The sequence below is a fragment of the Ranitomeya variabilis genome, chromosome 1 (genome assembly GCF_051348905.1).
Source record: "Ranitomeya variabilis isolate aRanVar5 chromosome 1, aRanVar5.hap1, whole genome shotgun sequence".
NCBI lineage: Eukaryota > Metazoa > Chordata > Amphibia > Anura > Dendrobatidae > Ranitomeya > Ranitomeya variabilis.
Window position 1 is genome coordinate 770,221,104 of NC_135232.1, and position 24,229 is coordinate 770,245,332.

Genomic DNA, 24,229 nt, shown 5'->3' on the forward strand with positions numbered 1-24,229 from the left:
TGACGATTGTATTCCTCTTGAAAAGAGTCGCACTGGTGTGAACAATCTGTCATTGGCCACTCTAAGCTGAATGTGCCAGCTCTGGTCAGATCGCAAATGCTAAGCAGCTTGAGGCTGGGCAAGTTTCTTTTTTTTTTTGGGGGGGGGGTTTATCAAACTTTCCCTTACAATTTTATATCTCTTGAAAAGACCCGCTGTGGTGCTAGTTGTCCGTCAATGGCCACTCTAAGCTGAATGTTCCTGCCCTCGTCAGATCACAAACGCTAAGCAGCTTGAGGCTGGGCAAGTACCGGCATGGGAGACTGGCTGGGAATCCCCGGTACCGTTGACTTGCTATTTTGTTTATCTCAAAGCTTTCCCTTACGATTGTTTTCATCTTGAAAAGACTAGCAGACGTGAAAGCAATCGGTCAATGGCCACACTAAGCTGAATGTGCCTGCCCTCGTCAGATCGCAAATGCTAAGCAGCTTGAGGCTAGGCAAGTACCAGCATGGGAGACTGGCTGGGAATCCCTGGTACCGTTGACTTGGTTTTTTCATTTTGATCCAAGCTTTCCCTGACGATTGTATTCCTCTTGAAAAGAGCCGCACTGGCGTGAACAATCTGTCATTGGCCACTTTAAGCTGAATGTGCCAGCTCTGGTCAGATCGCAAATGCTAAGCAGTTTGAGGCTGAGCAAGTTTCTTTTTTTTTTTTTTTGGGGGGGGGTTATCAAAGCTTTCCCTTACAATTTTATATCTCTTGAAAAGACCCGCTGTGGTGCTAGTTGTCCGTCAATGGCCACTCTAAGCTTAATGTGCCTGCCCTCGTCAGATCGCAAACGCTAAGCAGCTTGAGGCTGGGCAAGTACCGGGATGGGAGACTGGCTGGGAATCCCCGGTACCGTTGACTTGCTATTTCGTTTTTCTCAAAGCTTTCCCTTACGATTGTTTTCATCTTGAAAAGACTAGCAGACGCGAAAGCAATCGGTCAATGGCCACACTAAGCTGAATGTGCCTGCCCTCGTCAGATCGCAAATGCTAAGCAGCTTGAGGCTAGGCAAGTACCAGCATGGGAGACTGGCTGGGAATCCCTGGTACCGTTGACTTGGTTTTTTCGTTTTGATCCAAGCTTTCCCTGACGATTGTATTCCTCTTGAAAAGAGCCGCACTGGTGTGAACAATCTGTCATTGGCCACTCTAAGCTGAATGTGCCATCTCTGGTCAGATTGCAAATGCAAAGTAGTTTGAGGCTGGGCAAGTTTCTTTTTTTTGGGGGGGGGGTGGTTCGTAAAAGCTTTCCCTTACAATTTTATATCTCTTGAAAAGACCCGCTGTGGTGCTAGCTGTCCGTCAATGGCCACTCTAAGCTGAATGTGCCTGCCCTCGTCAGATCGCAAACGCTAAGCAGCTTGAGGCTGGGCAAGTACCGGCATGGGAGACTGGCTGGGAATCCCCGGTACCGTTGACTTGCTATTTTGTTTTTCTCAAAGCTTTCCCTTACGATTGTTTTCATCTTGAAAAGACTAGCAGACGCGAAAGCAATCGGTCAACGGCCACACTAAGCTGAATGTGCCTGCCTTCATCAGATCGCAAATGCTAAGCAGCTTGAGGCTAGGCAAGTACCAGCATGGGAGACTGGCTGGGAATCCCTGGTGCCGTTGACTTGGTTTTTTCATTTTGATCCAAGCTTTCCCTGACGATTGTATTCCTCTTGAAAAGAGCCGCACTGGTGTGAACAATCTGTCATTGGCCACTCTAAGCTGAATGTGCCAGCTCTGGTCAGATCGCAAATGCTAAGCAGCTTGAGGCTGGGCAAGTTTTTTTATTTTTTTTTTTGGGGGGGGGTTTATCAAAGCTTTCCCTTACAATTTTATATCTCTTGAAAAGACTCGCTATGGTGCTAGTTGTCCGTCAATGGCCACTCTAAGCTGAATGTGCCTGCCCTCGTCAGATCGCAAACGCTAAGCAGCATGAGGCTGGGCAAGTACCGGCATGGGAGACTGGCTGGGAATCCCCGGTACCGTTGACTTGCTATTTTGTTTTTCTCAAAGCTTTCCCTTACGATTGTTTTCATCTTGAAAAGACTAGCAGACGCGAAAGCAATCGGTCAATGGCCACACTAAGCTGAATGTGCCTGCCCTCGTCAGATCGCAAATGCTAAGCAGCTTGAGGCTAGGCAAGTACCAGCATGGGAGACTGGCTGGGAATCCCTGGTACCGTTGACTTGGTTTGTTTGTTTTGATCCAAGCTTTCCCTGACGATTGTATTCCTCTTGAAAAGAGTCGCACTGGTGTGAACAATCTGTCATTGGCCACTCTAAGCTGAATGTGCCAGCTCTGGTCAGATCGCAAATGCTAAGCAGCTTGAGGCTGGGCAAGTTTCTTTTTTTTTTGGGGGGGGGGGTTTATCAAACTTTCCCTTACAATTTTATATCTCTTGAAAAGACCCGCTGTGGTGCTAGTTGTCCGTCAATGGCCACTCTAAGCTGAATGTTCCTGCCCTCGTCAGATCACAAACGCTAAGCAGCTTGAGGCTGGGCAAGTACCGGCATGGGAGACTGGCTGGGAATCCCCGGTACCGTTGACTTGCTATTTTGTTTATCTCAAAGCTTTCCCTTACGATTGTTTTCATCTTGAAAAGACTAGCAGACGTGAAAGCAATCGGTCAATGGCCACACTAAGCTGAATGTGCCTGCCCTCGTCAGATCGCAAATGCTAAGCAGCTTGAGGCTAGGCAAGTACCAGCATGGGAGACTGGCTGGGAATCCCTGGTACCGTTGACTTGGTTTTTTCATTTTGATCCAAGCTTTCCCTGACGATTGTATTCCTCTTGAAAAGAGCCGCACTGGCGTGAACAATCTGTCATTGGCCACTTTAAGCTGAATGTGCCAGCTCTGGTCAGATCGCAAATGCTAAGCAGCTTGAGGCTGAGCAAGTTTCTTTTTTTTTTTTTTTGGGGGGGGGTTATCAAAGCTTTCCCTTACAATTTTATATCTCTTGAAAAGACCCGCTGTGGTGCTAGTTGTCCGTCAATGGCCACTCTAAGCTTAATGTGCCTGCCCTCGTCAGATCGCAAATGCTAAGCAGCTTGAGGCTGGGCAAGTACCGGGATGGGAGACTGGCTGGGAATCCCCGGTACCGTTGACTTGCTATTTCGTTTTTCTCAAAGCTTTCCCTTACGATTGTTTTCATCTTGAAAAGACTAGCAGACGCGAAAGCAATCGGTCAATGGCCACACTAAGCTGAATGTGCCTGCCCTCGTCAGATCGCAAATGCTAAGCAGCTTGAGGCTAGGCAAGTACCAGCATGGGAGACTGGCTGGGAATCCCTGGTACCGTTGACTTGTTTTTTTCGTTTTGATACAAGCTTTCCCTGACGATTGTATTCCTCTTGAAAAGAGCCGCACTGGTGTGAACAATCTGTCATTGGCCACTCTAAGCTGAATGTGCCAGCTCTGGTCAGATCGCAAATGCTAAGCAGCTTGAGGCTGGGCAAGTTTCTTTTTTTTGGGGGGAGGTGGGGGGTTTTATCAAAGCTTTCCCTTACAATTTTATATCTCTTGAAAAGACCCGCTGTGGTTCTAGTTGTCCGTCAATGGCCACTCTAAGCTGAATGTGCCTGCCCTCGTCAGATCGCTAAACGATAAGCAGCTTGAGGCTGGGCAAGTACCGGCATGGGAGACTGGCTGGGAATCCCCGGTACCGTTGACTTGCTGTTTTGTTTTTCTCAAAGCTTTCCCTTACAATTGTTTTCATCTTGAAAAGACTAGCCGACGCGAAAGCAATCGGTCAATGGCCACACTAAGCTGAATGTGCCTGCCCTCGTCAGATCGCAAATGCTAAGCAGCTTGAGGCTAGGCAAGTACCAGCATGGGAGACTGGCTGGGAATCCCTGGTACCATTGACTTGGTTTTTTCGTTTTGATCCAAGCTTTCCCTGACGATTGTATTCCTCTTGAAAAGAGCCGCACTGGTGTGAACAATCTGTCATTGGCCACTCTAAGCTGAATGTGCCAGCTCTGGTCAGATCGCAAATGCTAAACAGCTTGAGGCTGGGCAAGTTTCTTTTTTTTGGGGGGGGGGGGGGGTTTTCACAGCTTTTCCTTACAATTTTATATCTCTTGAAAAGACCCGCTGTGGTGCTAGTTGTCCGTCATTGGCCACTCTAAGCTTAATGTGCCTGCCCTCGTCAGATCGCAAACGCTAAGCAGCTTGAGGCTGGGCAAGTACCGGCATGGGAGACTTGCTTGGAATCCCCAGTACCGTTGACTTGCTATTTTGTTTTTCTCAAAGCTTTCCCTTACGATTGTTTTCATCTTGAAAAGACTAGCAGACGCGAAAGCAATCAGTCAATGGCCACACTAAGCTGAATGTGCCTGCCCTCATCAGATCGCAAATGCTAAACAGCTTGAGGCTAGGCAAGTACCAGCATGGGAGACTGGCTGGGAATCCCTGGTACCGTTGACTTGTTTTTTTCGTTTTGATACAAGCTTTCCCTGACGATTGTATTCCTCTTGAAAAGAGCCGCACTGGTGTGAACAATCTGTCATTGGCCACTCTAAGCTGAATGTGCCAGCTCTGGTCAGATTGCAAATGCTAAGCAGCTTGAGGCTGGGCAAGTTTCTTTTTTTTTTTGGGGGGGGGTTTTATCAAAGCTTTCCCTTACAATTTTATATCTCTTGAAAAGACCCGCTGTGGTGCTAGTTGTTCGTCAATGGCCACTCTAAGCTGAATGTGCCTTCCCTCGTCAGATCGCAAACGCTAAGCAGCTTGAGGCTGGGCAAGTACCGGCATGGGGGACTGGCTGGGAATCCCCGGTACTGTTGACTTGCTATTTTGTTTTTCTCAAAGCTTTTCCTTACGATTGTTTTCATCTTGAAAAGACTAGCAGACGCAAAAGCAATCGGTCAATGGCCACACTAAGCTGAATGTGCCTGCCCTCGTGAGATCGCAAATGCTAAGCAGCTTGAAGCTAGGCAAGTACCAGCATGGGAGACTGGCTGGGAATCCCTGTTACCGTTGACTTGGTTTTTTCGTTTTGATCCAAGCTTTCCCTGACGATTGTATTCCTCTTGAAAAGAGCCGCACTGGTGTGAACAATCTGTCATTGGCCACTCTAAGCTGAATGTGCCAGCTCTGGTCAGATCGCAAATGCTAAGCAGCTTGAGGCTGGGCAAGTTTCTTTTTTTTTTTTTTTTGGGGGGGGGGTTATCAAAGCTTTCCCTTACAATTTTATATCTCTTGAAAAGACCCGCTGTGGTGCTAGTTGTCCGTCAATGGCCACTCTAAGCTGAATGTGCCTGCCCTCGTCAGATCGCAAACGCTAAGCACCTTGAGGCTGGGCAAGTACCGGCATGGGAGACTGGCTGGGAATCCCCGGTACCGTTGACTTGCTATATTGTTTTTCTCAAAGCTTTCCCTTACGATTGTTTTCATCTTGAAAAGACTAGCAGACGCAAAAGCAATCGGTCAATGGCCACACTAAGCTGAATGTGCCTGCCCTCGTCAGATCGCAAATGCTAAGCAGCTTGAGGCTAGGCAAGTACCAGCATGGGAGACTGGCTGGGAATCCCTGGTACCGTTAACTTGGTTTTTTCGTTTTGATCCAAGCTTTCCCTGATGATTGTATTCCTCTTGAAAAGAGCCGCACTGGTGTGAACAATCTGTCATTGGCCACTCTAAGCTGAATGTGCCAGCTCTGGTCAGATCGCAAATGCTAAGCAGCTTGAGGCTGGGCAAGTTTCTTTTTTTTTTGGGGGGGGGTTTTATCAAAGCTTTCCCTTACAATTTTATATCTCTTGAAAAGACCCGCTGTGGTGCTAGTTGTCCGTCAATGGCCACTCTAAGCTGAATGTGCCTGCCCTCGTCAGATCGCAAACGCTAAGCAGCTTGAGGCTGGGCAAGTACCAGCATGGGAGACTGGCTGGGAATCCCCGGTACCGTTGACTTGCTATTTTGTTTTTCTCAAAGCTTTCCCTTATGATTGTTTTCATCTTGAAAAGACTAGCAGACCCGAAAGCAATTGGTCAATGGCCACACTAAGCTGAATGTGCCTGCCCTCGTCAGATCGCAAATGCTAAGCAGCTTGAGGCTAAGCAAGTACCAGCATGGGAGACTGGCTGGGAATCCCTGGTACCGTTGACTTGGTTTTTTCGTTTTGATCCAAGATTTCCCTGACGATTGTATTCCTCTTGAAAAAACCGCACTGGTGTGAACAATCTGTCATTGGCCACTCTAAGCTGAATGTGCCAGCTCTGGTCAGATCTCAAATGCTAAGCAGCTTGAGGCTGGGCAAGTTTCTTTTTTTTTTTTTGGGGGGGGGGGGTTTATCAAAGCTTTCCCTTACAATTTTATATCTCTTGAAAAGACCCGCTGTGGTGCTAGTTGTTCGTCAATGGCCACTCTAAGCTGAATGTGCCTTCCCTCGTCAGATCGCAAACGCTAAGCAGCTTGAGGCTGGGCAAGTACCGGCATGGGGGACTGGCTGGGAATCCCCGGTACCGTTGACTTGCTATTTTGTTTTTCTCAAAGCTTTTCCTTACGATTGTTTTCATCTTGAAAAGACTAGCAGACGCAAAAGCAATCGGTCAATGGCCACACTAAGCTGAATGTGCCTGCCCTCGTGAGATCGCAAATGCTAAGCAGCTTGAAGCTAGGCAAGTACCAGCATGGGAGACTGGCTGGGAATCCCTGTTACCGTTGACTTGGTTTTTTCGTTTTGATCCAAGCTTTCCCTGACGATTGTATTCCTCTTGAAAAGAGCCGCACTGGTGTGAACAATCTGTCATTGGCCACTCTAAGCTGAATGTGCCAGCTCTGGTCAGATCGCAAATGCTAAGCAGCTTGAGGCTGGGCAAGTTTCTTTTTTTTTTTTTTTTGGGGGGGGGGTTATCAAAGCTTTCCCTTACAATTTTATATCTCTTGAAAAGACCCGCTGTGGTGCTAGTTGTCCGTCAATGGCCACTCTAAGCTGAATGTGCCTGCCCTCGTCAGATCGCAAACGCTAAGCACCTTGAGGCTGGGCAAGTACCGGCATGGGAGACTGGCTGGGAATCCCCGGTACCGTTGACTTGCTATTTTGTTTTTCTCAAAGCTTTCCCTTACGATTGTTTTCATCTTGAAAAGACTAGCAGACGCAAAAGCAATTGGTCAATGGCCACACTAAGCTGAATGTGCCTGCCCTCGTCAGATCGCAAATGCTAAGCAGCTTGAGGCTAGGCAAGTACCTGCATGGGAGACTGGCTGGGAATCCCTGGTACCGTTGACTTGGTTTTTTCGTTTTGATCCAAGCTTTCCCTGACGATTGTATTCCTCTTGAAAAGAGCCGCACTGGTGTGAACAATCTGTCATTGGCCACTCTAAGCTGAATGTGCCGGTTCTGGTCAGATCGCAAATGCTAAGCAGCTTGAGGCTGGGCAAGTTTCTTTTTTTTTTTTTTTTTTTGGGGGGGGGGGGGTTTATCAAAGCTTTCCCTTACAATTTTATATCTCTTGAAAAGACCCGCTGTGGTGCTAGTTGTCAGTCAATGGCAACTCTAAGCTGAATGTGCCTGCCCTCGTCAGATCGCAAACGCTAAGCAGCTTGAGGCTGGGCAAGTACCGGCATGGGAGACTGGCTGGGAATCCCCGGTACCGTTGACTTGCTATTTTGTTTTTCTCAAAGCTTTCCCTTACGATTGTTTTCATCTTGAAAAGACTAGCAGACGCAAAAGCAATCGGTCAATGGCCACACTAAGCTGAATGTGCCTGCCCTCGTCAGATCGCAAATGCTAAGCAGCTTGAGTCTAGGCAAGTACCAGCATGGGAGACTGGCTGGGAATCCCTGGTACCGTTGACTTAGTTTTTTTGTTTTTTTGTTTTGATCCAAGCTTTCCCTGACGATTGTATTCCTCTTGAAAAGAGCCGCACTGGTGTGAACAATCTGTCGTTGACCACTCTAAGCTGAATGTGCCAGCTCTGGTCAGATCGCAAATGCTAAGCAGCTTGAGGCTGAGCAAGTTTCTTTTTTTTTTGGGCGGGGGGGTTTATCAAAGCTTTCCCTTACAATTTTATATCTCTTGAAAAGACCCGCTGTGGTGCTAGATGTCTGTCAATGGCCACTCTAAGCTGAATGTGCCTGCCCTCGTCAGATCGCAAACGCTAAGCAACTTGAGGCTGGGCAAGTACCGGCATGGGAGACTGGCTGGGAATCCCCGGTACCGTTGACTTGCTATTCTGTTTTTCTCAAAGCTTTCCCTTACGATTGTTTTCATCTTGAAAAGACTAGCAGACGCGAAAGCAATCGGTCAATGGCCACACTAAGCTGAATGTGCCTGCCCTCGTCAGATCGCAAATGCTAAGCAGCTTGAGGCTAGGCAAGTACCAGCATGGGAGACTGGCTGGGAATCCCTGGTACCGTTGACTTGGTTTTTTCGTTTTGATATAAGCTTTCCCTGACGATTGTATTCCTCTTGAAAAGAGCCGCACTGGTGTGAACAATCTGTCATTGGCCACTCTAAGCTGAATGTGCCAGCTCTGGTCAGATCGCAAATGCTAAGCAGCTTGAGGCTGGGCAAGTTTCTTTTTTTTTTTTTTTTTTGGGGGGGGGGTTTATCAAAGCTTTCCCTTACAATTTTATATCTCTTGAAAAGACCCGCTGTGGTGCTTGTTGTCCGTCAATGGCCACTCTAAGCTGAATGTGCCTGCCCTCGTCAGATCGCAAACGCTAAGCAGCTTGAGACTGGACAAGTACCGGCATGGGAGACTGGCTGGGAATCCCCGGTACCGTTGACTTTCTATTTTGTTTTTCTCAAAGCTTTCCCTTACGATTGTTTTCATCTTGAAAAGACTAGCAGACGCAAAAGCAATCGGTCAATGGCCACACTAAGCTGAATGTACCTGCCCTCGTCAGATCGCAAATGCTAAGCAGCTTGAGGCTAGGCAAGTACCAGCATGGGAGACTGGCTGGGAATCCCTGGTACCGTTGACTTGATTTTTTCGTTTTGATCCAAGCTTTCCCTGACGATTGTATTCCTCTTGAAAAGAGCCGCACTGGTGTGAACAATCCGTCATTGGCCACTCTAAGCTGAATGTGCCAGCTGTGGTCATATCGCAAATGCTAAGCAGCTTGAGGCTGGGCAAGTTTCTTTTTTTTTTTGGGGGGGGGGTTTATCAAAGCTTTCCCTTACAATTTTATATCTCTTGAAAAGACCCGCTGTGGTGCTAGCTGTCCGTCAATGGCAACTTTAAGCTGAGTGTGCCTGCCCTCATCAGATCGCAAACGCTAAGCAGCTTGAGGCTGGGCAAGTACCGGCATGGGAGACTGGCTGGGAATCCCTGGTACCGTTGACTTCCTATTTTGTTTTTCTCAAAGCTTTCCCTTACGATTGTTTTCATCTTGAAAAGACTAGCAGACGCAAAAGCAATCGGTCAATGGCCACACTAAGCTGAATGTGCCTGCCCTCGTCAGATCGCAAATGCTAAGCAGCTTGAGGCTAGGCAAGTACCAGCATGGGAGACTGGCTGGGAATCCCTGGTACAGTTGACATGGTTTTTTTGTTTTGATATAAGCTTTCCCTGACGATTGTATTCCTCTTGAAAAGAGCCGCACTGGTGTGAACAATCTGTCATTGGCCACACTAAGCTGAATGTGCCAGCTCTGGTCAGATCGCAAATGCTAAGCAGCTTGAGGCTGGGCAAGTACCGGCATGGGAGACTGGCTGGGAATCCCCGGTACCGTTGACTTTCTATTTTGTTTTTCTCAAAGCTTTCCCTTACGATTGTTTTCATCTTGAAAAGACTAGCAGACGCAAAAGCAATCGGTCAATGGCCACACTAAGCTGGATGTGCCTGCCCTCGTCAGATCGCAAACGCTAAGCAGCTTGAGGCTGGGCAAGTACCGGCATGGGAGACTGGCTGGGAATCCCCGGTACCGTTGACTTTCTATTTTGTTTTTCTCAAAGCTTTCCCTTACGATTGTTTTCATCTTGAAAAGACTAGCAGACGCAAAAGCAATCGGTCAATGGCCACACTAAGCTGAATGTACCTGCCCTCATCAGATCGCAAATGCTAAGCAGCTTGGGGCTAGGCAAGTACCAGCATGGGAGACTGGCTGGGAATCCCTGGTACCGTTGACTTGATTTTTTCGTTTTGATCCAAGCTTTCCCTGACGATTGTATTCCTCTTGAAAAGAGCCGCACTGGTGTGAACAATCTGTCATTGGCCACTCTAAGCTGAATGTGCCAGCTGTGGTCATATCGCAAATGCTAAGCAGCTTGAGGCTGGGCAAGTTTCTTTTTTTTTGGGGGGGGGGGGTTTATCAAAGCTTTCCCTTACAATTTTATATCTCTTGAAAAGACCCGCTGTGGTGCTAGCTGTCCGTCAATGGCCACTCTAAGCTGAATGTGCCTGCCCTCGTCAGATCGCAAACGCTAAGCAGCTTGAGGCTGGGCAAGTACCGGCATGGGAGACTGGCTGGGAATCCCCGGTACCGTTGACTTTCTATTTTGTTTTTCTCAAAGCTTTCCCTTACGATTGTTTTCATCTTGAAAAGACTAGCAGACGCAAAAGCAATCGATCAATGGCCACACTAAGCTGAATGTGCCTGCCCTCGTCATATCGCAAATGCTAAGCAGCTTGAGGCTAGGCAAGTACCAGCATGGGAGACTGGCTGGGAATCCCTGGTACCGTTGACTTGGTTTTTTCGTTTTGATATAAGCTTTCCCTGACGATTGTATTCCTCTTGAAAAGAGCCGCACTGGTGTGAACAATCTGTCTTTGGCCACTCTAAGCTGAATGTGCCAGCTCTGGTCAGATCGCAAATGCTAAGCAGCTTGAGGCTGGGCAAGTTTTTTTTTTTTTTTTTGGGGGGGGGGTTTATCAAAGCTTTCCCTTACAATGTTATATCACTTGAAAAGACCCACTGTGGTGCTAGTTGTCCGTCAATGGCCACTCTAAGCTGAATGTGCCTGCCCTCGTCAGATCGCAAACGCTAAGCAGCTTGAGGCTGGGCAAGTACCGGCTTGGGAGACTGGCTGGGAATCCCCGGTACCGTTGACTTGCTATTTTGTTTTTCTCAAAGCTTTCCCTTACGACCAGGGCCGGACTGGCCATAGGGCACTTCTGGCAAATGCCAGAAGGGCCGGTGCCAGTGGTGGGCCGCTCAATCCGCCGCCCCCGCCGTCGCATTCAACTATACCGGCGTATAGACGCCGGTACAGTTGAATGCAATGATGGAGGAGAGAGCGTCTACAGACGCTCCTCTCCCATCATTCGCCGCTCTGCCTCTGACACTGCGGGTGCGCGATGATGTCACATCATCGCGCTCCTGCTGTGTCCCGGGCAGACTGCAGCTGCTGAGACAGGAGCAGGAACCAGGAAGCAACGCTGGGCACGAGGAGAGGTGAGGAGAGTTTTTTTTTTTTCTGGACTGCGGGGCCATTCTCGGAGGAGGTGAGGGGAGGAAGAGAAGAGATGTGGGCTGTATATAGTTCTCTGTGGGCTGTGCTCTGTGCTGTATACTGCTGTGGGCTGTATATAGTTCTCTGTGGGCTGTGCTCTGTGCTGTATACTGCTGTGGGCTGTATATAGCTCTCTGTGGGCTGTGCTCTGTGCTGTATACTACTGTGGGCTGTATATAGTTCTCTGTGGGCTGTGCTCTGTGCTGTATACTGCTGTGGGCTGTATATAGCTCTCTGTGGGCTGTGCTCTGTGCTGTATACTACTGTGGGCTGTATATAGTTCTCTGTGGGCTGTGCTCTGTGCTGTATACTGCTGTGGGCTGTATATAGTTCTCTGTGGGCTGTGCTCTGTGCTGTATACTACTGTGGGCTGTATATAGTTATCTGTGGGCTGTGCTCTGTGCTGTATACTACTGTGTGCTCTGTGCTATATATAGTTCTCTGTGGGCTGTGCTCTGTGCTGTATACTGCTGTGGGCTGTATATAGCTCTCTGTGGGCTGTGCTCTGTGCTGTATACTACTGTGTGCTCTGTGCTATATATAGTTCTCTGTGGGCTGTGCTCTGTGCTGTATACTGCTGTGGGCTGTATATAGTTCTCTGTGGGCTGTGCTCTGTGCTGTATACTGCTGTGGGCTGTATATAGCTCTCTGTGGGCTGTGCTCTGTGCTGTATACTACTGTGTGCTCTGTGCTATATATAGTTCTCTGTGGGCTGTGCTCTGTGCTGTATACTGCTGTGGGCTGTATATAGTTCTCTGTGGGCTGTGCTCTGTGCTGTATACTGCTGTGGGCTGTATATAGTTCTCTGTGGGCTGTGCTCTGTGCTGTATACTACTGTGGGCTGTATATAGCTCTCTGTGGGCTGTGCTCTGTGCTGTATACTACTGTGGGCTGTATATAGTTATCTGTGGGCTGTGCTCTGTGCTGTATGCTACTGTGGGCTGTATATAGTTCTCTGTGGGCTGTGCTCTGTGCTGTATATAGTTCTCTGTGGGCTGTGCTCTGTGCTGTATACTACTGTGGGCTGTATATAGTTATCTGTGGGCTGTGCTCTGTGCTGTATGCTACTGTGGGCTGTATATAGTTCTCTGTGGGCTGTGCTCTGTGCTGTATATAGTTCTCTGTGGGCTGTGCTCTGTGCTGTATACTACTGTGGGCTGTATATAGTTATCTGTGGGCTGTGCTCTGTGCTGTATGCTACTGTGGGCTGTATATAGTTCTCTGTGGGCTGTGCTCTGTGCTGTATATAGTTCTCTGTGGGCTGTGCTCTGTGCTGTATACTACTGTGGGCTGTATATAGTTCTCTGTGGGCTGTGCTCTGTGCTGTATGCTACTGTGGGCTGTATATAGTTCTCTGTGGGCTGTGCTCTGTGCTGTATATAGTTCTCTGTGGGCTGTGCTCTGTGCTGTATACTACTGTGGGCTGTATATAGTTATCTGTGGGCTGTGCTCTGTGCTGTATGCTACTGTGTGCTGTATATAGTTCTCTGTGGGCTGTGCTGTATATAGTACTCTGTGGGCTGTGCTGTATATAGTACTCTGTGGGCTGTGCTGTATATAGTACTCTGGGCTGTGCTGTATATAGTACTCTGTGGGCTGTGCTGTGTATAGTACTCTGTGGGCTGTGCTGTATATAGTACTCTGTGGGCTGTGCTGTATATAGTGCTCTCTGGGCTGTGCTGTATATAGTACTCTCTGGGCTGTGCTGTATATAGTACTCTCTGGGCTGTGCTTTATATAGTACTCTGGGCTGTGCTGTATATAGTACTCTGGGCTGTGCTTTATATAGTTCTCTGTGGGCTGTGCTGTATATAGTTCTCTGTGGGCTGTGCTGTATATAGTTCTCTGTGGGCTGTGCTGTATATATTACTTTGTGGGCTGTGCTGTATATATTACTTTGTGGGCTGTGCTGTATATATTACTCTGTGGGCTGTGCTGTATACTACTGTGTGGACTGTGCTGTATACTTCTACGTGGGCTGTGCTGTATACTACTGTGTGGTCTGTGCTGTATACTACTGTGTGGTCTGTGCTGAATACTGCTGTGTGGGCTGTGTTATCTACTACGCGAGCTGTGCTATAGTATGCAGGCTGTGCTGTATACTATGCGGTTTGTGCTATATAATATGCGGGCTTTGCTATATACTATGGGGAGTATATTATATTCTATGGGGGAGGCCATGTTATGTACTATGTGGCTGTGTTATATACTATTGTGGGGGTATATTATATTCTATGGGGGAGGCTGCGTTATATACTATGGGGGGCTGCATTATATTCTATGGGGGGCTACATTATATATTATGGGGAGGTGGGCTGTATTATATTCTATGGGGGTTACATACTCTGGGGTGGCTGCATTATACTCTGTGGGGTGGCTGCATTATACTCTGGGGTGTCTGTTATGACCCCAATGGCGAGGGTCTCTGTTGTGAATTTGCTTTTTGCTCCCTCTAGTGGTTACTAGTTTTTTGACTCTGGTTTTTTCTGTCATTCCTTTTATCCGCACCTGGGTCGTTAGTTAGGGGTGTTGCTATATAAGCTCCCTGGACCTTCAGCTCAATGCCTGGCAACGTAGTTATCAGAGCTAGTCTGCTGTGCTCTTGTCTACTGATCCTGGTTCCAGTTATATCAGCTAAGTCTGCCTTTTGCTTTTTTGCTATTTGTTTTGGTTTTGTATTTTTGTCCAGCTTGTTCCAAATCTATATCCTGACCTTTGCTGGAAGCTCTAGGGGGCTGGTGTTCTCCCCCCGGACCGTTAGACGGTTCGGGGGTTCTTGAATTTCCAGTGTGGATTTTGATAGGGTTTTTGTTGACCATATAAGTTACCTTTCTTTATTCTGCTATCAGTAAGCGGGCCTCTCTGTGCTAAACCTGGTTCATTTCTGTGTTTGTCATTTCCTCTTACCTAACCGTCATTATTTGTGGGGGGCTTCTATCCAGCTTTGGGGTCCCCTTCTCTGGAGGCAAGAAAGGTCTTTGTTTTCCTCTACTAGGGGTAGCTAGATTCTCCGGCTGGCGCGTGTCATCTAGAATCAACGTAGGAATGATCCCCGGCTACTTCTAGTGTTGGCGTTAGGTGTAGATATATGGTCAACCCAGTTACCACTGCCCTATGAGCTGGAATTTTGTACTCTGCAGACTTCCACGTTCCTCTGAGACCCTCGCCATTGGGGTCATAACAGTTTGCCAGGCCAGTATTAAATGTTTAATGCATTGCAGAAGAGGGATTATAAGAAAGAAGATTCTGAGTTTTTTTTTTTTTTTTTTCTTTCTTCTTCCCCTTTACCTCAGAGTGGCTATGCTTGCTGCAGACATGAATGTCCAGACCTTGATTACAAGTGTGGACCAGCTGGCTACTCGTGTGCAGGGCATACAAGACTATGTTATCAGAAATCCTAGGTCAGAACCTAAAATACCGATTCCTGAACTGTTTTCCGGAGACAGGTTTAAGTTTAGGAATTTCGTGAATAATTGTAAATTGTTTTTGTCCCTGAGACCCTGTTCATCTGGAGATTCTGCTCAGCAAGTAAAAATTGTTATTTCGTTCTTACGGGGCGACCCTCAGGATTGGGCTTTTTCGCTGGCGCCAGGAGATCCGGCATTGGCTGATCTTGATGCGTTTTTTCTGGCGCTCGGTTTACTTTATGAGGAACCCAATCTTGAGATTCAGGCAGAAAAGGCCTTGCTGGCTATGTCTCAGGGGCAGGACGAGGCTGAAGTTTATTGCCAAAAATTTCGGAAATGGTCCGTGCTGACACATTGGAACGAGTGTGCACTGGCCGCTAATTTTAGAAATGGCCTTTCTGAAGCCATTAAGAATGTTATGGTGGGTTTTCCCATTCCCACAGGTCTGAATGATACTATGGCACTGGCTATTCAAATTGACCGGCGGTTGCGGGAGCGCAAAACCGCAAATTCCCTCATGGTGTTGTCTGAACAGACACCTGATTTAATGCAATGTGATAGAATCCTGACTAGAAATGAGCGGAAAATTCATAGACGCCGGAATGGCTTGTGCTACTACTGTGGTGATTCTACACATGTTATCTCAGCATGCTCTAAACGTATAGCTAAGGTTGTTAGTCCTGTCACCGTTGGTAATTTGCAACCTAAATTTATTCTGTCTGTAACTTTGATTTGCTCACTGTCATCTTATCCTGTCATGGCGTTTGTAGATTCAGGTGCTGCCCTGAGTCTCATGGATCTCTCATTTGCTAAGCGCTGTGGTTTTACTCTTGAACCATTAGAAAATCCTATTCCTCTTAGGGGTATTGATGCTACACCATTGGCAGCAAATAAACCGCAGTATTGGACACAGGTTACCATGTGCATGACTCCTGAACACCGCGAGGTGATACGTTTCCTGGTTTTACATAAAATGCATGATTTGGTTGTTTTAGGGCTGCCATGGTTACAGACCCATAATCCAGTCCTGGACTGGAAGGCTATGTCAGTCTCAAGTTGGGGCTGTCGTGGTATTCATGGGGATTCCCTGCCTGTGTCTATTGCTTCTTCTACGCCTTCGGAAGTTCCGGAGTATTTGTCTGATTATCAGGATGTCTTCAGTGAGTCTGAGTCCAGTGCACTGCCTCCTCATAGGGACTGTGACTGTGCTATAGATTTGATCCCAGGCAGTAAATTTCCTAAGGGAAGACTGTTTAATCTGTCGGTACCTGAACATACCGCTATGCGTTCATATATCAAGGAGTCTCTGGAGAAAGGACATATTCGTCCGTCTTCTTCCCCTCTTGGTGCGGGATTCTTTTTTGTGGCAAAAAAGGACGGATCTTTGAGACCTTGTATTGATTATCGGCTTTTAAATAAGATTACTGTCAAATTTCAGTATCCTTTACCGCTGTTGTCTGACTTGTTTGCCCGGATTAAGGGTGCCAAGTGGTTCACCAAGATAGACCTTCGTGGTGCGTACAACCTTGTGCGCATTAAGCAAGGTGATGAATGGAAAACCGCATTCAATACGCCCGAAGGTCATTTTGAGTACTTGGTGATGCCTTTTGGGCTCTCCAATGCGCCTTCAGTTTTTCAGTCCTTTATGCATGACATTTTCCGGAAGTATCTGGATAAATTTTTGATTGTTTATCTGGATGATATTTTGGTTTTTTCTGATAATTGGGATTCGCATGTGGAGCAGGTCAGGTTGGTCTTTAAAATTTTGCGTGAAAATTCTTTGTTTGTCAAGGGCTCAAAGTGTCTCTTTGGTGTACAGAAGGTTCCCTTTTTGGGGTTCATTTTTTCCCCTTCTGCTGTGGAGATGGACCCAGTCAAGGTCCGAGCTATTCTTGATTGGACTCAGCCCTCGTCAGTTAAGAGTCTTCAGAAGTTCTTGGGCTTCGCTAACTTCTACCGTCATTTTATCGCATTGTGAAACCTTTGACGGATATGACCAAGAAGGGCTCCGATGTAGCTAACTGGGCTCCTGCTGCCGTGGAGGCTTTCCAGGAGTTGAAACGCCGGTTTACTTCGGCGCCTGTTTTGTGCCAGCCTGACGTCTCACTTCCCTTTCAGGTTGAGGTGGATGCTTCGGAGATTGGGGCAGGGGCTGTTTTGTCGCAGAGAGGCCCTGGTTGCTCTGTTATGAAACCTTGTGCCTTTTTCTCTAGGAAGTTTTCGCCTGCCGAGCGAAATTATGATGTGGGCAATCGGGAGTTGTTGGCCATGAAATGGGCATTTGAGGAGTGGCGTCATTGGCTCGAGGGTGCTAAGCATCGTGTGGTGGTCTTGACTGATCACAAAAATCTGATGTATCTCGAGTCTGCTAAACGCCTTAATCCGAGACAGGCCCGCTGGTCATTGTTTTTCTCCCGCTTTGATTTTGTTGTCTCGTATTTACCAGGTTCAAAGAATGTGAAGGCCGATGCTCTTTCTAGGAGCTTTGTGCCTGATGCTCCTGGAGTCGCTGATCCTGTTGGTATTCTTAAAGATGGAGTTATCTTGTCAGCTATTTCTCCGGATCTGCGACGTGTGTTGCAGAGATTTCAGGCTGATAGGCCTGAGTCTTGTCCACCTGACAGACTGTTTGTCCCGGATAACTGGACCAGCAGAGTCATTTCCGAGGTTCATTCCTCGGTGTTGGCAGGTCACCCGGGTATTTTTGGCACCAGAGATCTGGTGGCCAGGTCCTTTTGGTGGCCTTCCTTGTCAAGGGATGTGCGGTCATTTGTGCAGTCCTGTGGGACTTGTGCTCGAGCTAAGCCTTGCTGTTCTCGTGCCAGCGGTTTGCTCTTGCCCTTGCCTGTCCCGAAGAGACCTTGGACACATATCTCCATGGATTTCATTTCTGATCTTCCGCTATCTCAGGGCATGTCCGTTATCTGGGTGATATGTGATCGCTTCTCCAAGATGGTCCATTTGGTTCCTTTGCCTAAGCTGCCTTCCTCTTCCGATCTGGTTCCTGTGTTTTTCCAGAACGTGGTTCGTTTGCACGGCATCCCTGAGAATATTGTGTCAGACAGAGGATCCCAGTTCGTTTCCAGGTTCTGGCGATCCTTTTGTAGTAGGATGGGCATTGATTTGTCGTTTTCGTCTGCTTTCCATCCTCAGACTAATGGACAGACGGAGCGAACCAATCAGACTTTGGAGGCTTATTTGAGGTGTTTTGTCTCTGCTGATCAGGACGATTGGGTGACATTCTTGCCGTTGGCTGAGTTTGCCCTTAATAATCGGGCTAGTTCCGCCACCTTGGTTTCGCCTTTTTTCTGCAACTCTGGTTTCCATCCTCGCTTTTCTTCGGGTCATGTGGAGCCTTCTGACTGTCCTGGGGTGGATTCTGTGGTGGATAGGTTGCAGCAGATCTGGAATCATGTGGTGGACAACTTGAAGTTGTCACAGGAGAAGGCTCAGCGCTTTGCCAACCGCCGCCGCGGTGTGGGTCCCCGACTACGCGTTGGGGATTTGGTATGGCTTTCTTCCCGCTTTGTTCCTATGAAGGTCTCCTCTCCCAAATTTAAACCTCGTTTTATTGGGCCTTACAAGATATTGGAAATCCTTAATCCTGTGTCTTTTCGTCTGGATCTTCCTGTGTCGTTTGCTATTCACAATGTATTTCATAGGTCCTTGTTGCGGCGGTACATTGTGCCTGTAGTTCCTTCTGCTGAGCCTCCTGCTCCGGTGTTGGTTGAGGGCGAGTTGGAGTACGTGGTGGAGAAGATCTTGGATTCTCGCCTCTCCAGGCGGAGGCTTCAGTACCTGGTCAAGTGGAAGGGCTATGGTCAGGAGGATAATTCCTGGGTGGTCGCCTCTGATGTTCATGCGGCCGATTTAGTTCGTGCCTTTCATGCCGCTCATCCTGATCGCCCTGGTGGTCGTGGTGAGGGTTCGGTGACCCCTCACTAAGGGGGGGGTACTGTTGTGAATTTGCTTTTTGCTCCCTCTAGTGGTTACTAGTTTTTTGACTCTGGTTTTTTCTGTCATTCCTTTTATCCGCACCTGGGTCGTTAGTTAGGGGTGTTGCTATATAAGCTCCCTGGACCTTCAGTTCAATGCCTGGCAACGTAGTTATCAGAGCTAGTCTGCTGTGCTCTTGTCTACTGATCCTGGTTCCAGTTATATCAGCTAAGTCTGCCTTTTGCTTTTTTGCTATTTGTTTTGGTTTTGTATTTTTGTCCAGCTTGTTCCAAATCTATATCCTGACCTTTGCTGGAAGCTCTAGGGGGCTGGTGTTCTCCCCCCGGACCGTTAGACGGTTCGGGGGTTCTTGAATTTCCAGTGTGGATTTTGATAGGGTTTTTGTTGACCATATAAGTTACCTTTCTTTATTCTGCTATCAGTAAGCGGGCCTCTCTGTGCTAAACTGGTTCATTTCTGTGTTTGTCATTTCCTCTTACCTAACCGTCATTATTTGTGGGGGGCTTCTATCCAGCTTTGGGGTCCCCTTCTCTGGAGGCAAGAAAGGTCTTTGTTTTCCTCTACTAGGGGTAGCTAGATTCTCCGGCTGGCGCGTGTCATCTAGAATCAACGTAGGAATGATCCCCGGCTACTTCTAGTGTTGGCGTTAGGTGTAGATATATGGTCAACCCAGTTACCACTGCCCTATGAGCTGGAATTTTGTACTCTGCAGACTTCCACGTTCCTCTGAGACCCTCGCCATTGGGGTCATAACAGGTCTCAGAGGAATTATTATTATGCTATATGGAGGACTATGAGGAGTGTATTATACTATGTGGAGGACTGAGCAGTGTATTTTAATATATGGAGGACTATAGGGAGTGTATTATATTATATGGAGGACTATGGAGCACATTATAATATATGGAGGACTATGGGGTGTATTTTACTAAACAAGTAAAATGCTGCATATTCGGATTGTTTTTGCTGGAACAAAAAGCCTTGTTGTCAGCAGCACGTTGCCAGTGTAAACTGTAGATGTGCTGCTGAAAACATGATACTGTATGGTGATCTATTAGTGATCGTTCTGTCTCATCATTATTCCTCAGCTGGTGGAAAGAGGCCGGGAAACAAGCGTTGAACAACTTCAGTATTGTCGATCAAACTCGTTTAGCGGCCTGAACTCAGCGCACGTAAATACAACAGAAAGGCTTCTGTGTGATGTGCAATATGTTAGCATTTGGGGACCCATTTTAAACTTTGCCTAGGGCCCCACTTTGCCTAAAACCGGCCCTGCCTACAAGTGTACAAAGATATTATACAGTCACCATGTGACAAGTGGGCCTGTGTAACTTCAAATGCCAGGGCTGAATTTTAGTCCCAGTCCGGCCCTGCTTACGACTGTTTTCATCTTGAAAAGACTAGCAGACGCGAAAGCAATCGGTCAATGGCCACACTAAGCTGAATGTGCCTGCCCTCGTCAAATCACAAATGCTAAGCAGCTTGAGGCTAGGCAAGTACCAGCATGGGAGACTGGCTGGGAATCCCTGGTACCGTTGACTTGTTTTTTCCTTTTGATCCAAGCTTTCCCTGACGATTGTATTCCTCTTGAAAAGAGCCGCACTGGTGTGAACAATCTGTCATTGGCCACTCTAAGCTGAATGTGCCAGCTCTGGTCAGATCGCAAATGCTAAGCAGCTTGAGGCTGGGCAAGTTTCTTTTTTTTTTTTTTTTTGGGGAGGGGGGGGTTTATCAAAGCTTTCCCTTACAATTTTATATCTCTTGAAAAGACCCGCTGTGGTGCTAGTTGTCCGTCAATGGCCACTCTAAGCTGAATGTGCCTGCCCTCGTCAGATCGCAAATGCTAAGCAGCTTGAGGCTGGGCAAGTACCGGCATGGGAGACTGGCTGGGAATCCCCGGTACCGTTGACTTGCTATTTTGTTTTTCTCAAAGCTTTCCCTTACGATTGTTTTCATCTTGAAAAGACTAGCAGACGCAAAAGCAATCGGTCAATGGCCACACTAAGCTGAATGTGCCTGCCCTCGTCAGATCACAAATGCTAAGCAGCTTGAGGCTAGGCAAGTACCAGCATGGGAGACTGGCTGGGAATCCCTGTTACCGTTGACTTGGTTTTTTCGGTTTGATCCAAGCTTTCCTTGACGATTGTATTCCTCTTGAAAAGAGCCGCACTGGTGTGAACAATCTGTCATTGGCCACTCTAGGCTGAATGTGCCAGCTCTGGTCAGATCGCAAATGCTAAGCAGCTTGAGGCTGGGTAAGTTTCTGCTTTTTTTTGGGGGGGGGTGGGGTTTATCAAAGCTTTCCCTTACAATTTTATATCTCTTGAAAAGACCCGCTGTGGTGCTAGTTGTCCGTCAATGGCCACTCTAAGCTGAATGTGCCTGCCCTCGTCAGATCGCAAACGCTAAGCAGCTTGAGGCTGGGCAAGTACCGGCATGGGAGACTGGCTGGGAATTCCCGGTACCGTTGACTTGCTATTTTGTTTTTCTCAAAGCTTTCCCTTACGATTGTTTTCATCTTGAAAAGACTAGCAGACGCAAAAGCAATCGGTCAATGGCCACACTAAGCTGAATGTGCCTGCCCTCGTCAGATCGCAAATGCTAAGCAGCTTGAGGCTAGGCAAGTACCAGCATGGGAGACTGGCTGGGAATCCCTGGTACCGTTGACTTGGTTTTTTCGTTTTGATCCAAGCTTTCCCTGACGATTGTATTCCTCTTGAAAAGAGCCGCACTGGTGTGAACAATCTGTCATTGGCCACTCTAAGCTGAATGTGCCATCTCTGGTCAGATCGCAAATGCTAAGCAGCTTGAGGCTGGGTAAGTTTTTTTTTTTTTTGGGGGGGGGGGTTTATCAAAGCTTTCCCTTACAATTTTATATCTCTTGAAAAGACCCGCTGTGGTGCTAGTTGTCCGTCAATGGCCACTCTAAGCTGAATGTGCCTGCCCTCGTCAGATTGCAAACGCTAAGCAGCTTGAGGCTGGGCAAGTACCGGCATGGGAGACTGGCTGGGAATCCCCGGTACCGTTGACTTGCTATTTTGTTTTTCTCAAAGCTTTCCCTTACGATTGTTTTCATCTTGAAAAGACTAGCAGACGCGAAAGCAATCTGTCAATGGCCACACTAAGCTGAATGTGCCTGCCCTCGTCAGATTGCAAATGCTAAGCAGCTTGAGGCTAGGCAAGTACCAGCATGGGAGACTGGCTGGGAATCCCTGGTACCGTTGACTTGGTTTGTTCGTTTTGATCCAAGCTTTCCCTGACGATTGTATTCCTTTTGAAAAGAGCCGCACTGGTGTGAACAATCTGTCGTTGGCCGCTCTAAGCTGAATGTGCCAGCTCTGGTCAGATCGCAAATGCTAAGCAGCTTGAGGCTGGGCAAGTTTCTTTTTTTTTTTGGGGTGGGGGTTTATCAAAGCTTTCCCTTACAATTTTATATCTCTTGAAAAGACCCGCTGTGGTGCTAGTTGTCCGTCAATGGCCACTCTAAGCTGAATGTGCCTGCCCTCGTCAGATCGCAAACGCCAAGCAGCTTGAGGCTGGGCAAGTACCGGCATGGGAGACTGGCTGGGAATCCCCGGTACCGTTGACTTGCTATTTTGTTTTTCTCAAAGCTTTCCCTTACGATTGTTTTCATCTTGAAAAGACTAGCAGACGCGAAAGCAAACGGTCAATGGTCACACTAAGCTGAATGTGCCTGCCCTCGTCAGATCGCAAATGCTAAGCAGCTTGAGGCTAGGCAAGTACCAGCATGGGAGACTGGCTGGGAATCCCTGGTACCGTTGACTTGGTTTTTTCGTTTTGATCCAAGCTTTCCCTGACGATTGTATTCCTCTTGAAAAGAGCCGCACTGGTGTGAACAATCTGTCATTGGCCACTCTAAGCTGAATGTGCCAGCTCTGGTCAGATTGCAAATGCTAAGCAGCTTGAGGCTGGGCAAGTTTCTTTTTTTTTTTTTTTTTTGGGGGGGGGGTTTATCAAAGCTTTCCCTTACAATTTTATATCTCTTGAAAAGACCCGCTGTGGTGCTAGTTGTCTGTCAATGGCCACTCTAAGCTGAATGTGCCTGCCCTCGTCAGATCGCAAACGCTAAGCAGCTTGAGGCTGGGCAAGTACCGGCATGGGAGACTGGCTGGGAATCCCTGGTACCGTTGACTTAGTTTTTCGTTTTCATCCAAGCTTTCCCTGACGATTGTATTCCTCTTGAAAAGAGCCGCACTGGTGTGAACAATCTGTCATTGGCCACTCTAAGCTGAATGTGCCAGCTCTGGTCAGATCGCAAATGCTAAGCAGCTTGAGGCTGGGCAAGTTTCTTATTTTTTTTTTTGGGGGGGGGGTTATCAAAGCTTTCCCTTACAATTTTATATCTCTTGAAAAGACCCGCTGTGGTGCTAGTTGTCCGTCAATGGCCACTCTAAGCTGAATGTGCCTGCCCTCGTCAGATCGCAAACGCTAAGCAGCTTGAGGCTGGGCAAGTACCGGCATGGGAGACTGGCTGGGAATCCCCGGTACCGTTGACTTGCTATTTTGTTTTTCTCAAAGCTTTCCCTTACGATTGTTTTCATCTTGAAAAGACTAGCAGACGCGAAAGCAATCGGTCAATGGCCACACTAAGCTGAATGTGCCTTCCCTCGTCAGATCGCAAATGCTAAGCAGCTTGAGGCTAGGCAAGTACGAGCATGGGAGACTGGCTGGGAATCCCTGGTACCGTTGGCTTGGTTTTTTCGTTTTGATACAAGCTTTCCCTGACGATTGTATTCGTCTTGAAAAGAGCCGCACTGGTATGAACAATCTGTCATTGGCCACTCTAAGCTGAATGTGCCAGCTCTGGTCAGATCGCAAATGCTAAGCAGCTTGAGGCTGGGCAAGTTTCTTTTTTTTTTTTTGGGGGGGGGTTTATCAAAGCTTTCCCTTACAATTTTATATCTCTTGAAAAGACCCGCTGTGGTGCTAGTTGTCCGTCAATGGCCACTCTAAGCTGAATGTGCCTGCCCTCGTCCGATCGCAAACGCTAAGCAGCTTGAGGCTGGGCAAGTACCGGCATGGGAGACTGGCTGGGAATCCCCGGTACCGTTGACTTGCTATTTTGTTTTTCTCAAAGCTTTCCCTTACGATTGTTTTCATCTTGAAAAGACTAGCAGACGCAAAAGCAATCGGTCAATGGCCACACTAAGCTGAATGTGCCTGCCCTCGTCAGATCGCAAATGCTAAGCAGCTTGAGGCTAGGCAAGTACCAGCATGGGAGACTGGCTGGGAATCCCTGGTACCGTTGACTTGGTTTTTTCGTTTTGATCCAAGCTTTCCCTGACGATTGTATTCCTCTTGAAAAGAGCCGCACTGGTGTGAACAATCTGTCATTGGCCACTCTAAGCTGAATGTGCCAGCTCTGGTCAGATCGCAAATGCTAAACAGCTTGAGGCTGGGCAAGTTTCTATTTTTTTTTTTTTTTTGGG

The 24,229-nt window shown here is 47.7% G+C and overlaps 32 pseudogenes; all 32 read left to right on the forward strand.

Annotated features, from left to right (window-relative positions):
* The first annotated feature begins 408 nt into the window (after window positions 1-408).
* LOC143797615 (5S ribosomal RNA) lies at window positions 409-527 on the forward strand (annotated as a pseudogene).
* A 245-nt stretch (window positions 528-772) lies between these two features.
* Window positions 773-891, forward strand: LOC143798757 (5S ribosomal RNA; annotated as a pseudogene).
* Window positions 892-968: 77 nt separating this feature from the next.
* Window positions 969-1,087, forward strand: LOC143797626 (5S ribosomal RNA; annotated as a pseudogene).
* Window positions 1,088-1,330: 243 nt separating this feature from the next.
* Window positions 1,331-1,449, forward strand: LOC143799023 (5S ribosomal RNA; annotated as a pseudogene).
* Window positions 1,450-1,526: 77 nt separating this feature from the next.
* LOC143797809 (5S ribosomal RNA) lies at window positions 1,527-1,645 on the forward strand (annotated as a pseudogene).
* Window positions 1,646-2,087: 442 nt separating this feature from the next.
* On the forward strand, window positions 2,088-2,206 carry LOC143797638 (5S ribosomal RNA; annotated as a pseudogene).
* Window positions 2,207-2,644: 438 nt separating this feature from the next.
* LOC143797650 (5S ribosomal RNA) lies at window positions 2,645-2,763 on the forward strand (annotated as a pseudogene).
* Window positions 2,764-3,008: 245 nt separating this feature from the next.
* On the forward strand, window positions 3,009-3,127 carry LOC143798892 (5S ribosomal RNA; annotated as a pseudogene).
* A 77-nt stretch (window positions 3,128-3,204) lies between these two features.
* Window positions 3,205-3,323, forward strand: LOC143797661 (5S ribosomal RNA; annotated as a pseudogene).
* Window positions 3,324-3,767: 444 nt separating this feature from the next.
* Window positions 3,768-3,886, forward strand: LOC143797937 (5S ribosomal RNA; annotated as a pseudogene).
* A 440-nt stretch (window positions 3,887-4,326) lies between these two features.
* On the forward strand, window positions 4,327-4,445 carry LOC143797948 (5S ribosomal RNA; annotated as a pseudogene).
* Window positions 4,446-5,446: 1,001 nt separating this feature from the next.
* Window positions 5,447-5,565, forward strand: LOC143798845 (5S ribosomal RNA; annotated as a pseudogene).
* Window positions 5,566-5,807: 242 nt separating this feature from the next.
* On the forward strand, window positions 5,808-5,926 carry LOC143798811 (5S ribosomal RNA; annotated as a pseudogene).
* Window positions 5,927-6,003: 77 nt separating this feature from the next.
* Window positions 6,004-6,122, forward strand: LOC143800365 (5S ribosomal RNA; annotated as a pseudogene).
* A 1,004-nt stretch (window positions 6,123-7,126) lies between these two features.
* LOC143797959 (5S ribosomal RNA) lies at window positions 7,127-7,245 on the forward strand (annotated as a pseudogene).
* Window positions 7,246-7,695: 450 nt separating this feature from the next.
* LOC143800333 (5S ribosomal RNA) lies at window positions 7,696-7,814 on the forward strand (annotated as a pseudogene).
* A 447-nt stretch (window positions 7,815-8,261) lies between these two features.
* Window positions 8,262-8,380, forward strand: LOC143797673 (5S ribosomal RNA; annotated as a pseudogene).
* Window positions 8,381-8,826: 446 nt separating this feature from the next.
* Window positions 8,827-8,945, forward strand: LOC143799214 (5S ribosomal RNA; annotated as a pseudogene).
* A 439-nt stretch (window positions 8,946-9,384) lies between these two features.
* On the forward strand, window positions 9,385-9,503 carry LOC143800753 (5S ribosomal RNA; annotated as a pseudogene).
* Window positions 9,504-9,777: 274 nt separating this feature from the next.
* On the forward strand, window positions 9,778-9,896 carry LOC143798027 (5S ribosomal RNA; annotated as a pseudogene).
* Window positions 9,897-9,973: 77 nt separating this feature from the next.
* On the forward strand, window positions 9,974-10,092 carry LOC143798743 (5S ribosomal RNA; annotated as a pseudogene).
* Window positions 10,093-10,335: 243 nt separating this feature from the next.
* On the forward strand, window positions 10,336-10,454 carry LOC143799024 (5S ribosomal RNA; annotated as a pseudogene).
* A 441-nt stretch (window positions 10,455-10,895) lies between these two features.
* Window positions 10,896-11,014, forward strand: LOC143800716 (5S ribosomal RNA; annotated as a pseudogene).
* Window positions 11,015-20,571: 9,557 nt separating this feature from the next.
* Window positions 20,572-20,690, forward strand: LOC143800398 (5S ribosomal RNA; annotated as a pseudogene).
* Window positions 20,691-21,133: 443 nt separating this feature from the next.
* LOC143798786 (5S ribosomal RNA) lies at window positions 21,134-21,252 on the forward strand (annotated as a pseudogene).
* A 77-nt stretch (window positions 21,253-21,329) lies between these two features.
* Window positions 21,330-21,448, forward strand: LOC143797685 (5S ribosomal RNA; annotated as a pseudogene).
* A 439-nt stretch (window positions 21,449-21,887) lies between these two features.
* On the forward strand, window positions 21,888-22,006 carry LOC143798856 (5S ribosomal RNA; annotated as a pseudogene).
* Window positions 22,007-22,445: 439 nt separating this feature from the next.
* Window positions 22,446-22,564, forward strand: LOC143798861 (5S ribosomal RNA; annotated as a pseudogene).
* Window positions 22,565-22,814: 250 nt separating this feature from the next.
* On the forward strand, window positions 22,815-22,933 carry LOC143798605 (5S ribosomal RNA; annotated as a pseudogene).
* A 244-nt stretch (window positions 22,934-23,177) lies between these two features.
* On the forward strand, window positions 23,178-23,296 carry LOC143799025 (5S ribosomal RNA; annotated as a pseudogene).
* A 440-nt stretch (window positions 23,297-23,736) lies between these two features.
* On the forward strand, window positions 23,737-23,855 carry LOC143798789 (5S ribosomal RNA; annotated as a pseudogene).
* Window positions 23,856-23,932: 77 nt separating this feature from the next.
* On the forward strand, window positions 23,933-24,051 carry LOC143797698 (5S ribosomal RNA; annotated as a pseudogene).
* Window positions 24,052-24,229: the final 178 nt, after the last annotated feature.